This window comes from Nicotiana tabacum, chromosome 7 (genome assembly GCF_000715075.1).
Source record: "Nicotiana tabacum cultivar K326 chromosome 7, ASM71507v2, whole genome shotgun sequence".
Classification (NCBI taxonomy): Eukaryota; Viridiplantae; Streptophyta; class Magnoliopsida; order Solanales; family Solanaceae; genus Nicotiana; species Nicotiana tabacum.
This window is the reverse complement of record NC_134086.1, coordinates 120042867-120056098: the sequence shown is the minus strand read 5'-3', so window position 1 is coordinate 120056098 and position 13232 is coordinate 120042867.

Here is a 13232-nt window from a genome sequence, read left to right as displayed (position 1 = left end):
CGATCCATAAAATCTGACGACATGCTTACCCAGTTAACCCATTTCTTTGGGTTTTGACTAATGTACCAAGATAGGGGCGTCTCCAGTTAGGCTTCTCATGAACATCTTCATGCGGATTCTTTCATCTTTACCAACCCCTACGAGCTCGTCACAATATGTTCTCAAGTGTACCTTCGGATCACCTGTCCCATCGAACATTTTGAACTTGGGAGGTTTGTAACCCTGTAGTAGTTCTACATCCGGCTGAATACACAAATCCTAATAATTTAAACCTTCGATACCTTTACTGCCTTTAACACCTTAGACTCAACTAGTAAGTTTCTTGAGCTCCCCTGCCATGTTCCTGATGAGCATGTCCTTCTCGACGGATTCAGGTATGTATAGGATTTGTTGTGGAGTGTGGGGTAAGGTTTCCACGTATATGGGGTTGCTTTGATGGACTCCAAGAATTTGGGCATAATGATGGTCGTTGGTTGAGTTTTGGGGATCAAGGGTAGGTTGTAGTGTATTTTGAGGAGTGTGGTAGGTGGTGGTTTGTGGATACTAGGTTGGATGGTGATGATGTTGTGGAGGGGTCGGTACTGGTGGAGGATTAGGATTTTGAGGAGGTGTGGCATACTGATGAGGTACGGTAAAATTTTGTTGGTTTTATGTGTTCTGGGGAGGTGCTGGGTTTTGGACGTTTTGTTGATTGACATCGGGGACGTTCAGGGTAAGGGAAAGATTTTCCAAGTTCCGGACCTGCTCAAGTTCCCCTTGTAACTCCAATATCTTTTGTTCTAACCGTAAAACCAAGTCATTTTGTGCCGGAGTACTTCGACCATCCGAAGTCTCGACATTCTCCGCATGCGCAGTCTTTTCTGATACCGCTTATATCATCCATTTTGGCTTTTCCCTTGCTTTTAGGATCACTTGGAGGAGGAGGATGAGGACCTATAGATCTTGTATGATATGATGATGGTGACAGTATGCACGAACCAACCTTAGGGGATGATAATAAATAAATAAAGAAAAGAAGAAAAACAAAAAGTTAAACAAGTCAGTGAGGGGGTAATAAAAGGATGTTTGCAGTATTTAAGCACATATTGCAAAGTTATAAATTCGCGTCCTAGTTTGGGAACCTCATTGTGCCCGAGGTAGGCCTAGAGACATATAGATTTGGAGAAAATTGATGTCAATAATTGCGTCATTTTACTAATATGATGAATAGACCAAATCTTTACTAAACAACAATAACTATAAAAAGTCACTAATGGCATTTGTCTTATTACCACTAAAGTTTAAAACGAGTCTAGAAATCAAGTAAAAAATCATTCCTAATTTATTTGGTCCCAGAGGGACCTTCTCCATGCTTGGACTTCTTTGCTCTATCAATTAGATTCCCCAGGTCGCGCATGTACAGCAGCAGATACGCCCTTGCTAGATGCCCTCATTCGTTGCCCTCTACATTCTGACAGTCTGAGATCTTTTTCCTCATCTTTCCCTCAAGCTCATTCAACGCCTGCTCCAAATATTCCAGCCTCTCTATTGATTTAGAAGCGATTTCTTTCCACTCGTTGATTGCTTCCATGTCCACATTACATTCTTCCAGATGACTATCTTCAGACTCAAAAACCCTTTTGCGCAACATCCTATATTTGACTTCTGCTTCAGCAGTGTCGTCTATAACCCTATTTTTAGATTAATCCCTGGCTTGACATCTCCCGCTATAACATCTACCAACCATGATAGATAGAAGTACACATGGGCGTCATGATACTGATATGGCTCGATGGTATCTTTTTCCACAATGATCTTTTGATTCCACATATGTTGTGCCTCGAACATGAATGGAATGGCATTCCCCTGGAAGTTTGCTTTGTACTGAACCATTTTGGAAACTCGTGGTATAAATTGCTTTCTCCCAGCTTGCCTCATAACCCTGATAGGAGCATAAGGATAGATCTCCCTCAATCCGATTAGCATTAGATAAGGAGTATCTCTCGACCTAATGATGAATTCACTGCTAGGGAACCACTCGAATATCCAATGTACCTTGTTATCAGTCAGATTGCTGAATATATGTACCCAGCTTACAACATTTTCAGGTTGCACAAACCTGTTTGGGATAAAAGTTATTCTCTTCAAATGGTGATAGGCTATGCGGTCATTCCATGGTCGTCGCGGAAGTTCTTTACGGTATTCTCTTCTCTGAAGGTGTTCCAACAGCCATACTTGCAGCAACAAATTACAACCCTTGAAATGCATATACCCCTTTTTGCAACGGTCTAAATCCTGGTACATCTCAGCCAAAATCATAAGAACAATAGTGTAAGTTTGCCCCTCAATCCCCTCCATTAAGGTCTTAGTGACCATAGCTAGGTGAGTGTGGATCCATTATCCCTATATTGGAAATACCAGCATCCCCAGAAAGCAGACAATGAATACAAAAACTTGGCGGTGAGTCCAACCCAAAGAAGTGATGGCAAACTCATCATGATAAAGGTGATATGACTTGTTGTGCCCATAACGCTCATAAAGGAAATCGAATGGTATGTAAGATTTCTTTAGATAGACTAACTCATCATTTTTCCTAAAACCAATTATTTTCAAAAAACCTTGAGAAGTGCAGTTTTACGGTACCAAAAAACCAGGTTTATCCCATGGGAGCCCAGTGAAGCCTCCTATTTCTTCTTAAAGGGGAGTCATTTCTATATTGCCAAAATGGAAGATGGCTCTCTTCTCATCCCAAAACATGGTGGCGACCTCAATTAATGCATTGTTTGGCCAAATGTCTAACAAGTAGGGTAAATTTTCGAGGACACTTTTCACATGATTTTTATCACTTGGTGAGAGATTTTCCCACCAATCTAGCAACAAAGGTGGGATATTTTGAACCATGCCGAACCTGGGGATTTCGTGCCTCATTTTTGCAAAACAAATAAAGTTAGCCATTTCCCCCTCCGAATTTGGCTATATACATATCAATGATCAACATATTGGCATGTTTTCTTCAAATAATTCATAGACCGTGATTGTGTCCATTGGAATTATGGAAATTCCAGTGAACATTGGACAAGGCTTGCCTTAGCAAGTTATTACACGGACAACATTCTAACCCATACTAGGTTTGGACATGATTTATGCACAGTTAATATTAGAGTGGGAGTTTCTAGAAGAGTCTAGACCAGTACCCTCAAGCGGACAACTTGAGAGGGAAAGGCACGGAACCACTGCACCGCTGATCGATTAGTTTTATCGCAAATAAGCCTTTCCAAATTTAAAGGGTGATTTAGGAAGAGCGTGGACACTCATCAAGCGCCGCTATGGTATTATTTACGCACGAGTGGAATATGATGTGGAGCATGCTTTATGTAAAGATAAAACAACAGGTTGTCAAATATTTTGCATGATGAAAATAGTAAATGCAGTATTAAATGAAACATAAAGACATAAAAAGAAAGGACAACAAGGAAGAAGTTAGTTCGCGGAATGTGTAAACTCTAATAAAGTAAAAAAGGGGTTAGGGTGAGGGTGGGGAGAGACATGATGTAGAAATTCTTAAAAAATGTCTTGGAGCAAGCAAACATGACTAGAAATAAAGGAAAACGCATGTTATGACCAAATTAAGCAAAGATTTGTATATTAATGCAAATTCAAAAAAAAGGAAAACGAGAAAAAGGGTGTACATGAAACAATAAAAGGGAAACGGGAGCGGGATATTCATTTAAAAATAAAAATAATAAATAGACATGTTTGTTAGAAAAGACTAATTCATACAAATCAAATTCGCTATTGTAAGAGCCTAAAAATATCCCCAGCAGAGTCGTCATGCTATCACGCCCCTTTTTCTCGTGAAATCGGGTTTCGACACATAACAACTCTTTTAAGGAAGGTGTTAAAAGAGAGAGTCACCACCTAATACATTATAGCACCTATTTGCAAATAACTCTGGTTTAACCAGTTTGTGTCACCAAAAATCGGGTAAGGGATCAAATTACCTCAAAGAGAAGGTGTTAGGCACTCTTCGAAGTCCACACTGTGGGTCACGACCGAACTCGAATTATATGAATTAGTCAAACAAATAGAGAGGAAGACAAGAAGTTTGGGCAGTTATTATCAAAAGTCCTTGAATAAACACAAATGATTGATATAAAGACAAGATGGGGGTCTAAGTTTTTTAGCCTACAGGATCACCCCGTGCAATATAAATAATACTTCATAACTTCCTTGAGATGGGGTGTTACTCGTATTATTCAGCGGGTACAGACTATCATCTCCTGCTACCCGATTACTATCTTTATGTTTGTTACCTAGAGCGCACTAATTGATTCTAAATCATGTCTTATGCGTGCATTACCCGTCCTATGCCTATGGTCCGGGAGGTGTTTGGACCTCTATTTTGGATAGTTCTAGACTTAACTTAAGCAGCTAAAAAATAATAAAACTAGGCGACATACAAAATAAGTTGGACTTCATGTAAAGGCAATTAAGGGCTCAAGTTAGCCTCCACACTTAGACAACAAATGCACGCGAAAAAATTCTCACATTAAGCGTTAGACAGTTTCAGTATTAAGCCAAATTAAAGCCATAATTATTTATAGGCAGGGTTTCTGTGTGACCTCGTGCAGGCAGTTTCAGATGCAAGGTGTCATCCTATAGACATGATTTCTAAATAACTGTATAGTTTAGGGGAATATGTTATTGCGTGATGATCATTAAAATTAAAGATTATAAGTGATTAAACCTATAGACATGATCTCTAGGTGATTTATGCAGTAGTTGGCAGTGACGACCATTAGAAATACTCAGAATTACCCAGTTTGATCCTATAGGCATGATTTCTAATAGTGGCAGAGCTAAGCAATCAAGCAATGTTTGGAAAATTCGATATTAACACTTTAAGACAGTGGTATTACCCTATAGGCAGGATTTCTAACGATTAGCGATTAAAACTAATTTTTTACTTAGCTCCTATAGGCATGTCTCCTAAGTGAGCAATTATAATAACAACGAATTAGCCAATCAAAGTCCTATAGTCATGATTTCCAAATGAATATTGGTGTCTAATGAATATGCTGCAATTATGCAAATTAAGAGATTTGTCATTTTATTTCCTATAGGCATGATATCTAACAAAACATGTAGGAGCAGAATATGTTGAACGAATTAAACACTCAGGTCCTATAGGCAGGTTATCTAACAACATGTAGGAGCAGAACATGTTGAATAAATTAGACACCTATAGGCAGGATTTCTATCTGTTTCATGCAAACATTAGAATAGACTCATTTTCTCAATTTTACTAACACCCCAATTGTTATTTCAACATTATTACAGGCCCAAAGAATGAAAGAAATTACTGTCACGACCCAAACCGTTGGGCCGCGATGGGCACCCGGTACCTTACTCAACCGAGCACGAACGTAACATATTTTTCTTATTACATCATCATATACACATGACATACGAGCCTAATAGGCCAACATAATTATTTATAAACTCAAAACATAGGCCGACAAGGTCGTACAATCTTTCATGTATACAACATATGTCTACAACCCACTAAGAGTATATAAATGTCATATAGGTCGAGACAGAGTCCCGCCATTTCAAACAATACACGTCTAAATCATACTAACCAAACAAGCAAGTCCGAAGCAAATGGAGCGTACCAACATCTTCCGCTGAGATGACAGCCTACTTGGAGGGCTCTCGACCTGTCTATCAGGAATTGCGAGCATGAAACGCAGCGTCCCCAGGCAAAAGGGTCATCAGTATGAATAATGTACTGAGTATGTAAGGGACATAAATAAGTACATAAGAGACATGGAATAAATATAGAGTACATGACTCAACTTGTAAGCCTGAATAACTTTGTAAATCATAAATTACTTTTAGCGTCATGCATATGTGTATGAATGTCATGTCGTGCATAGGTACATGTTTCATAACATCATCAGCCTCTGAGGGCATCCCATCATATCATATCGGCCACTATGAGCAAAATCATCATCGTATACCAGCTGATCAGGTGGTGGTGCGTATATAATGCCATAACCTTTCCCATATCCCATATACATATATATACATACATATATACGTGTATATAATGTCGTTTGAATCATATTTCAGCCACTGTAGGCAACATCATCATAATATACCAGCTGATCAGGTGGTGGTGTGTATATATTACCATAACCTTTTCCCATATCCCGTATACATATATTTACATATATATGCGTATATAACGTCATCTGGTCATGGGTCAATGCACATGTATAAATGGATGAAATGCATGAAAAATACGTAATAATCTTAATATTCCTTCCGGATAACCTTTTCAACTGTGTATTATTCTGAGACACATGAAAAAGAAATAATAATATTTTTCACGGGGAATCAAGAATATAGACATCCCTAATAACTCTATGAATAGAGTAATTTATGAAAATTGTGTATTTGCTCGTTTCTTCAATATAATTTGGATCATGACAAAAGAAACAAGGGATGACCTTAACATACCTGGAGTATAAAAAAATCCGTATGATATTCTTGAAAAAGGTTACACAGTACTCCCTTAAAACCGCAAAATTTTAGGTCGTTAAATCTTGTTGGAACCGTCTGGTTAATGCTCACTTCTTCTCCCTTCTAATTGAAATACCTTGGTGTTGAGAATATTAAGAACTACTTTGCATCTGATTTGAAAATGACTTTTAGAATGACTTTGTGAAAGTTATCAGAATGATAACATCCCCCCCCCCCCCCCACTTTAATTGAATTCTCTTTAATAATGCAAAGCCTTGGAAATATAGTGAAGGTGTAACTTTATGCCACCTAATACAAATTGAACCTTAGTCATTTACTTAGGTTATGGCTTATTTTCACGTGGGGATGGGGTAGAATATTTAATTTTTTATTAACTTATTAGATAACCGGGTAATGTTTCGTTACCCGGTAATTAATTTATTACCTGCATAATTTAAAAATTATCTTAACTTAATTAAATACTATTCTCTTTTATTATACCTTGTATGACACTAGTCCATAAATATTGGGTATTTTAGCTCGGGCCGTATTTTATCCCAAAATGCCAAACTTTGACAAAATTCGTTTTCTTAGACTTGCTCCCCCTTTCACCTTCATGAATTTATTCATCACTTACAATCCTTATAATCTCCAAATAATCTTTTCCTTGGACTGATTTCAATTACCTTACGACAAATTCAACGTAAAATACTGCAGGGCGCAACATTGTCGTAAATTATTAATATGAAGTGTAACATCATCGTAATGTAATACTGTTGGACGTAATATTGTCGTAATATACTACTGCAGAGGGTAACATCATCGTAATATATTACTGCAGAGCATAACGTCGGCATAATACTGCGGGGCGTAACAATTACAAAGTTACAAAATAACTATAGTGGGCCTAAGACAGGCCCAAAGTATACCCAGCCCGGCCAGGCCTTCCATTTCATATCCAACAGGCTTCACCACAGCCCAGAAGTCATAGCCAATCAAACCCGAAAAAACAATCTTCATTTACACACAAAATAGCTAAAACCCAGTAGCCAGAGCTGATCAACAGCCATTTACACAAACCAATTGGCTTATTTAGTAGGTGAAAATGGGGCAGAATAGAGCAGTTAGGACAAAGTGCCAATGAACCTTAGACCCTAGTGTGTCAAAGTTCACAATGGTCTTAATTGAACCCCGAGCAGTGCTTACACTAAAGAGGTCAATGATAGAGCCTAGGTAGTCTTGGCTTTCATCTAGCTAAGAATGAGAACTCAAAATAACCCAGGTAATAAGTGAAAGAGAGTAAACTAAGGTTAAGAGACAACACTGAGGGATGCAAACACAGTCAGGTTGAGCACATAGAGCAGATAATCGAACAGGCTTTAGGTTTTAAGAATAGACTTAGCAAAGATTAAGAAGAACAAGTTTAACTCCTAGTGCAAGAGTAGTCACACATTAATAGAACATGTTTGCAGGATTGGTGTACACAGACTCATAGTAAGGAAAAGGTTCAAATTATGCTAAGTATAGGTCCTAGTGTTACAAGAGAGAATCATATTAATTGGCAATAAAATTTATACAGGATGAGAACAGATCATTGCAACTACTAGGAAGTCAAGACATGCTAGAAGAATACTAATAGGGAACAGGATCAAACATGATATATAGGCAAGATATCATCAAAAAAATTCAGAATAAGATAGGGAACAAACTTGTGCCATATAGTGATTTATACATTCGTGCTTTTGAATATAATCAACTAGTCTATTAAAAGGGATACGAATTATGCAAGTAAAGCATGTTCAAGTAACAGGATTGAGAGCAACATTAAACAACAAAGAGATGCTAAAGTGCAAAGGTCCTAAATATCAGTAAGTTGCAACACATAGGTTAGATAAGCTTGAAAGGAATCTAATTTACTCAAATCAGGTTTAGGCATGCTTTAAACTATCAATATGAAGTTAAAATTTAAGGAGAGCTAAAATTGAAGTAGAACAAACAACATTGCACACAAAACAACCTAGAAGAACACATTAAGCAAAACTCCAGGAGTGAAAACATATGCAAATGACAGATACATAGGAATAAAACTAAAAAGTCCAGTAACTCACCAGTTAAGCAAAAAAACAAGAAAAACAAAAGTCCACAGTATTCTGAATATCAACGAAGAGCAAGAACCCAGAATTTCAGTGGCCTTGGCTTTCAGCCGGCCAAGAACCAGAGTATAGAACAATAGAATTAGACAACACAGAGCAACAACTTCAGTTTTTATTAAACATTTTAACGATTCAGGTCCATCTTAAAGGGGAATGGGGGAGAGGTTTATATAAGCACAAACAAAGAAAATAATTTATTAAACATCGGTAAGGAAAGAAATCAAGTAAACACAGACGAAGAAAAGGGAGAAATTTCGCATGCAAGTCAGTAAAACAACAAAAAAGGAAATGTATCAAACTCCAAACTCTAGTTAGGGTTTTAAACTCGAAATAGGGCAATTGGTATGAAGGATCCAATTCATCTCGCGTATATGGATGGAATATCACACAAATCTTCAAGATTGAGTCGATTCTTGTCTGATATAGAGGTGGTATTTGCCAAAATTGGGCAAATACCTAAGTAATACCAAAATCGAGTAACCAGTACCAAAGAAACCCAAATATGGTAGGCAAATAATGGTAAAATCCCATTATCAACGGGATTAGGAGAGGGAATTAAGGGGGAGGAGGCCAGGGTTTAGGTTTGAAAGATGGGAGGATTCAAAGGAGACGTCTGAGATGAAATTGTACGGGTTTGGGCTGGCTGGGTTAATTAAAACGGGGTGAAGGATGTGGGTTGTTGATCTTTCAAGATTAACGGCTGGGATTTAAAAATGAATGAGGCGGGTAAAAATAAAACGGGTACCCGACCGGGTATTAGACAGGGGTCGTTTGGTCTTGGGCCAGGGATAATTGGGCTAATTTGGTCCGAATTTTGGTTTTAAAATGGGCTATTATTTAAATACACAAAATTTAACAAAATAATTTATAAAAATACTTAATAAATAAATAAAAATATTATTTATGCAATAAAATAATTAATAATAATATTTGGCGTTACAAAAATATATAAGGCTATTTTGACACAAATAATATAGATAAAAAGCAATTATATATGAATATAGGCTATTATTGCAAAATTAAGTAAATAGCTTTTAAAATGCAAACATAATTATACAAAATAAAGTAAAATATTATGAAACATATATGAGGATGAAAAATAGTAATTTTGGATGATTAAGTCATTGAAAAAATTTTGAGGGAATAATTAATAATTATTCAAGTAATTTTAATGCAGTAAAAATCAATTTAAAAGCTCTAAAAATTATGATATAGAAAATGCTTGCATAGATTTCTAAACTAAATAATTATGCAAAAATGATATTTTAAAAGTATATATATATATATATATATATATATATATATATATATACATTGAAAAAATATGAGGGCAAAATTAGATATCAACAGCTAAAAGTTAGAGGTTCAAATCTTAGTTTGTTAGGTATATATATTGTCCTCTTTCCGTTTTAATTATGTACTATTTTCTTTCTTTTTTATTTGGTTTATTCATTCAAATCTCCAAATCTAACACATTAAAATTATTGATCTTCTTTTCATAGAAAAATTTTATATAATTAAAACTAAGAGCAGTAGATGATGTATCATGGTTCAATGATTCTAGTATTTTTGTTCTAAAGCATAGGTATATTGTTAAAAATCACTAAATTACAAGGAAAATTTTTATCTTTATGTCACGACCCCACACCCGGACCCGGTCATGATGGCGCCTCTCGTGAAGACAAGGCAAACCGACACTTTCTATTTCAGTTATTAAGCAATTAAACAGTAAGAACTAGGTCCAAAATGACATAAATATTCCAAAAGTGAGCAGTTAATAATACAGAATAATTTGTGGAAAACAACCCAACACAGCCCGATACCGGGGTGTCACTAGTCATGAGCATCTATTAGTATGCTACAAGTCTGAAATGCCTACTAAACTATTACAGAATAACTGATAAAGAGATAGAAATGAGATAAAAGAGGGGAGAAACACGGGACTACGGATGCCAAGCAGCTACCTCGTGGACTCCGAAGTCTGCCGGGAGCTCTCAACTCGTGCTGGCAGGAACAACAACGCTTGAATATGCATATGGGGTGCAGGGAGTAAAGTGAGTACTCCAACTCAGTGAGTAATAATCATAAATAAACGACTGAGAGATATGAAAACACGTAAGGCACATTACAGGCTATAATGAAGCAGTAAAACCAGTAGAAACAGTGAAGTAGGGATAATGTGTAAGGTCATTTTTAATTCAGTTCAAACTTCATGAAATGCCTCTTTAACAATTAAGCAGGTAAATGACAGACAAATAAAACAGATAAGCACATAAAGGATTGCCCCTCGGGCACAATGTCAACAATACCAGCCCCTCGGGCTATATCTCACATCACAATGGGTACCTGCGCTTACTGGGGGTGTGCAGACTCCAGGAGGGGCCCCTTACGGCCTAAGCGCAATATCAAGTCATCTCGTGGCATCATCACTAGGCCTTCAGCCTCATATCAACAAGCCACCTCGTGACGTACATATCTCAGGCCCTCGGCCTCATACTCATAATCAGTGTTTCCTCACAACATAGACCATCGGCCTTACTCAGTCAGAATTGCATAGCCATTCGGGCAACAACAAAACATAGTGCTCTGCCCAAAATATCATTTAAAGTATCATTTAAGTGTTAAAATTGAGTAAACATGGATGAGTTGTGAAAACAATAGAATATAGCATGACTGAGTTCAAGTATAAAGTCAAAACAGCGAGGAATATCAATAAAAATCCTCTAAGGGTTCAAATAGTTGGCACGAAGCCCAAATATGGCATTCAGCCCAAAACATGATGATTGCAAATAGGTTTAAGTCAAATACGCGGTAAAACAGTCATTCGGGACGGACTAAATCACAATCCCCAATAGTGCACGACCCCATGCTCATCATCTAGCGTGTGTGTCACCTCAATATAGCACAATGATGTGCAATCCGGGGTTTTATACCCTCGAGACGTCATTTACAATCATTACTCACCTCAAACCGGTGTAAACTCTAGCTCGCGATGCCTTTGCCCCTCGAATCGACCTCCACTCGCGTCGAATCTATCCAAAATCATAATCACGACATCAAAATATGCTAAGGGAACGAAGCCCAAGCGAAAATAATCAATTTATAGCATAAATCCTGAAATTACCAAGACACGACCCCCGGGCCCACATCTTGGAATTTGATAAAATTCACATCAATAGATTCCTCATCTCCCCACGAGTTCGTACATATCAAAAATACCAAAATCCGACCTCAAAAGGTCCCTCAAATCCTCATGTCTAGGTCTCCAATACCATGCCCTAGTTTCCCCAATTTTTAACCCTAAAATTCCATTAATTATAGCTCTAATTCGTGAAATAATACCATAGGAACGAGTTTTAGGTCCAAAATCCTTACCTCAATTAAGTCCCCTTGAAATCCTTCTTCAAAATCGTCCAAAAAGCTCCAAAGCCGACTAAAAATGGTGGAATAGCTCAAAAATCGCAAAGGAAACAATTTATACGTTCTGACCCAGGCATTTTCGCATTTGCGATACCGCTTCTGCGGCCAAGGCCACTACATCTGCAGTCCTCACATAAGTCCCAGCTTTCCGCATCTGCGCCATCGCAGGTGCGGTTCTCCAACCGCTTCTGTGGTTTCTGAATCCCTAGATCTTTTCCATTTCTGTGGCCCCGTTCATCGCATCTGCGGCATCGCACATGCGGTCCTCAATCCGCAGGTGCGGAAATACCAGAAGCTGAAAATCTGCAGCTCACCAAAACTCTAAACTTCTCCGTCAACCATCCAAAATCACCCCGAGGCCCCCGGGACCTCAACCAAAAACACAAACATATCCCATAACCTTATTCAAACTTGTACCAATCTTCAAAACACCACAAACAACATCGAATCAACCAAAACACATCGGATTCAAGCCTAAGTTTCCAAAATCTTCTGAATTCCGCTTTTGATAAAAAATCCAACCAAACCACGTCCAAATAACCCGAAATTTTGTACACACATCCCAAATGACCCAACGGAACTACTACAACTCTCGGAATTCTATTCCAACCCCTATATAAAAATGTCACATGTCAACTCGAAAACGCCAAAAAACCACTTTCGCCAATTCAAGCCTAAATCTACTCCGGACCTCCAAAACATATTCTGATCATGCTCCTAAGTCCCAAATCACCTCCGGAAGCTATCCAAACCATCGGAATTTACATTCGATCCCTCTAACACATAAGTCAACATCCGGTTGACTTTTCCAACATAAGCTTCCTCAAAAGAGACTAAGTGTCTCAAACCTTATTAAAATATTTCCGAACCCGAGCCAACTAACCCGATCACATATATAACCGATAGACAAAGAAATAAGAAGCAAAAATGGAGGAAATGTAGCGGTAACTCATGAGACGACTGGTCGAGTCGTCACACTTTAACCTATAATTTCCAAATGATAATGGATTTTTGGTAAATCTAAAGGTTGAACCCATCAAATATGACTTCTAGATTCATCTCTTTGTAATAGTGCACTCATCTTATTGTCTCTATTTGTTTACCCATAAAACCGTACAATTAAATTTATACGTGATTTCTATACAAGTGAAT